Below are 4,320 nucleotides of genomic sequence, written 5' to 3' on the forward strand. Positions count from 1 at the left end.
AATTTAGATTAGATGAGACACATAGCACAAAAGTAGATTCTAATTGAAGTCTAATTTGAAATTTAATTGGATTTTCTCTCAACTTTTCGTATTAATATATACATAGATTTCCAGAAGTTTGTTAAAATTTTTGGTTCAATATTAAAATTAAAGTGGATATATTTAGCATAAAAAATAAGTTTCAAATTTGTTTCTTTCAGTCAAATAAATTCCATCTAAGATTCTCAAAAAAATCTTTCCAAGAAGAAATTTTAATATTTTGTTATATATATATATATGTATGGACAAAGTTTGGAGCCCAAGCTCGAACTATATGGAATCCTGGTCCAAAAGGCCCAATACAATGAATTTTGTAGAGTATGGGACAAAGAACTAGGTTTAGGTGAGTTGAACAACGGCTTGCATGGGGTTAAGAAACAATTAGAGAAGAATAAAAGCTATTATGATCAAAAGACCTTCCATCCGAGGAGACTAGAATTTTAATTATAAACACAAATCACCACATTAGGGTTCTTTTACATGCTACAGTATTCTTTTCTTCTTCCCCCCCCCCCCCCTCATGGGGGCTTTTCTACATTATATAGGTCTTTCCTGATTATCTGGACCTTACACTTGTTGATCACCTGGATCCCCACTTGAGTACCCATCCCATTAGACACCCCTCCCAGTTCTTTGTGAGTTGCGGCAGCCAAGATAGCACTGTTCAAGAGTCTTCTCCACATTAATGTGACCAGAAAAGTAGTTGCACTGCATTTAATATGGTGGTGGTAGCTTTTCCTTAGATATTTTGAGTTTTCTTCCCTCTCACGTGTTCAGGGGGCGTACTTCAACTGCTTGAGTATGTACTTGGTCTACGTTTGCTGTGCCCGAGGAGGAGTTCCTCCTCGGACCTTCTTCCCTTTGTCTCCCACTGATGATGCTTGTAACGTGGATCATTTAAGTCATGTATCTCTCCTCGGACTTGTTAGTGTCAGCAGACAAGGCCCAAGGCCCAATACATTACTTTGGGCCCTAGCTCCCACAATAGCCCCTCAAAATTCCGGTCTTTCTCTTCCATCCAAGGAGAAAAGTGGGGTTTTGATTTTTTTTTAAGAGATAAGACTAATTAATGTTTGGTTCACATGTGTGGGAGTGGTTGCCTCTGACGCGTTGTAGATTACGAGGCGCTATTAATTGCTCTAGGCGGCTTTATGTTCCCCACATCCAACAGCGAAGTGCAAATCCAACGACTGGCATTCCTCCTAGTATTTTGAGCGGGAGCAACCCTTTCCATCTTCTCCTACTATATAAAGCCTTGAAGGAACCCCCTTTGCCTTTCTTTTTTACGAACATCTAAGAACTTCAGAGAACTCCAGCGCCCAGTTTTCATAAAACGCACCAAATTCCTGAGTTTCCGTAGTCGTTTCCTAGAAGAAGCTTTTCTTTGAAAAGATCTCTGAAAGTTTCAAAGATTAATGTACAAACACCCGTAAGTTCTCATTCCTCTATATTACCCCATTCTCATCTCGGCCTTCCTCCTCGGCCCTTTAGTTCATCTAGATGGGTAGATTCAAGCGTTTAGTAGATACACCAGCCACTATGGAGACTTTTAGAGCTAGGTACCGTATCCCCTAGGGGGTGGTATTAGAATATTGCTCTCCGGACCAGGTATTGACCGATAGAGAAGTGGGTGAAGTCATCATCCCCATGATCGCTTTTATAGAGGGAGGAATGACGCTTCCTATGCGTAGGGTTACCCGTGACTACTTGATTAACCATAGGTTGACACCCTACCAGTGCGCCCCCAACCTATTTAGGGTCTTGGGCTACGTAGATGCCCTGAACGAGCAGATGGGCTTAGGTCTTACCTGGTACGATGTGGTTCACATGTACGAGTGCCACAAGCTCGCTAGCGCGGGTTACTACCTTAAGTCTCGGTCCGAGGTCGTTAGGCTAATATCCTGTCTTCCCAAGTCCAATAAGGGTATGAAGGATGACTACCTGATTGCCTCGGGGAAATGGAGCGACGGTCTTCATTGCCCAACTCGGGCAGGAGATCCAAGTGTGGTACCTTTTAGGATCAGTTCCTTGGAAAGGGGATTTAACCTTTTAGTTTTGTTCCTTTTGTTTGGAATTTCATTTTTTGATAGAAGATATCCTTTTAGCGATCTAACCATAATTCTCCTTTCGTCTGTTTTGCAGATAAAGCCCACGTTGCTTCTTGGCTCAGCCACATTAACATCCAAGCCCTTAACTACGTCCTGAGATCGGAGATTTTTGTCAGTGGGGACGGACAATTGCGTGCCACTCACCTGATCTTGGGTTACGAGCCCCTGTCCCGCGTTTTTCTGGACGTCGGCAATTCTATAAGAGCTGGTAGTACGAGGTTATCTCGGATTGATGTATTGAAGCCGGGATTCTTGGCTCGAAGGGACCTTCCATCGTTTACCTTGCCCATTCTTCAGAATCCTCAACCAGTTGCACAGCTACCTCCACAAGATAATCCCGGAGCTGCAGCATTTGTTGAAGAGGAGACTGAGTCATCTCGTCTTTCACTAGAGGAGGAGATAGATGAGTTTTATTTTGAGGAGGATAACCCAAAAGCTCCCCTAATTGAACTCTTGGACATCAAGGGCGAGCCGGATAGAAACTCTGCAATTTGCGTTCCTCCTCTTGTTATTGCCTGCCCGGATGATTCCTCCGACGAAGAGGTGGACAACATGGCCTTATACAAAGGCAACAAAAGTTTGCAGGAGCTTATGGCTACTCGGGGTAAAGGGCAAACCTCGAAGGTGCCCACTAAGTCCCAAACTCCCTCCAACCTTCCTCCTACTCCTCCACAGGTCCCTGCTGACCTCAGCCTGAAAGTCAATCCCGACTTCAAGAAGAAAAGGCCGGTTGAGTCCCTTGAGGAAGGTGAGGTGGGTCCTCGCCAGGGCGCGAAGCAATAAAAAGTGACCTGAGAGCCTCGGGACAAAAGGGCTCCATTGGTGGAGAGCCGAGATGAGCTGGAAAGGGCTGAAGTGCGGGTGCCACCACGTACTTAGAGCCCTCGACTTGAGGTGGATGAAGCACCAATTCCCTATAACACCTCGGTCCGGGAATACAATAGGGGTCGAGTAGGGTACATCGCTGAAGCCCTAGAGCAGCCTATGCTCCTTCCTAGGGACATGGACGCTTATAGGCACTTTTCGCAGAATGAACTCTTCTTGTCTCTGAAGAGGGACTTTACGATGGTAAGGCAATCTATCCTCTTACAGGTATAATTATTGAGTAGTATTATATTCTAACTCATGTCATTTTGTGATTTTTGGGCAGATTACTCAGCAGGTTTTTGTGGCCGAGGAGTGGTGTCGCGACACTCGCAAGATGGCCGACGCTGAAGCCATCTCTCGTGCCGAGGTAGAGAAGACACTAGGGGCCCTCAAGTAGGAGCAGTATGAACTGGTTGAGAAGTTCAAGGAGGAAGAGTTAGGCCGTAAGAGCCTGAGGCTAGCCTGTAAAATGCTGAGAAACAAGCTGAGGACCAACGCCAGCTGCTGCACGTGACTGAGATCAACCTTGCCACCGAGAAGCAAGCCGTTCTAGAACTCAAGGCCGCGTTACAACAAACTAAGGAAGAGGTCCAGCTAGCCAAGGAAGCAGTCGAGGCCGATCAGAGGGCTGCTTATTAGCTTGGAGTGGAGGAGACGGAAGTAAGGCTTACCGAGGAATTGTCAGAAGTATGCAGGGACTACTACAGCATCACATGGGATAAGGTTCTCAATGCTGCGGGTGTCCCAGCAGATTCTGCTTGGAGGCTGCCCGAAAACGTCTTCTATCCTCCAGAGATCCGGGAGGTCCTTGCTGATGCCTCTGAAGCTTCTGAGCAACCTGCGACTATCCCTGATGCCATTCCAATAGCCGAAATCACTAAGGACTCTAGCCAGGTCATCGTCCAAAGTGAGGATGCTGAGGGTGAGAAGGGCAAAGGCAAGGACAAAGGGAGAAAACCCTCATCTAAATCCAAGGATCCCTCTAAGGAGACAATTACTAAGGCCGAAGGTCACGGGGTTGACCCAAAAGCCAAGGATGTTCCTCCTCCTCAGCCAGAGCAGAAAGAAGATCCCCCTGCTGAGGCTTAGCACCTAGGGTTTTTCTCTTTCTTCTTTTTGTATCATTTTGAAGAGGAGTTGTATTATATTTTTGTTTTCGAAGACTTCTCATTCAATAGTATTGTATTATCTCTATTTCTTAATATAAATGCTCTTTCTCTCACTCTTTGTTCTTCTGCTTGATGCTGATTGGATTTTATTGCATTGTTCTGAGTCAATGTGACTATGCCTTTAGTTGAAGTTTACA

Source organism: Quercus robur, chromosome 5, assembly GCF_932294415.1.
Source record: "Quercus robur chromosome 5, dhQueRobu3.1, whole genome shotgun sequence".
Lineage (NCBI taxonomy): Eukaryota > Viridiplantae > Streptophyta > Magnoliopsida > Fagales > Fagaceae > Quercus > Quercus robur.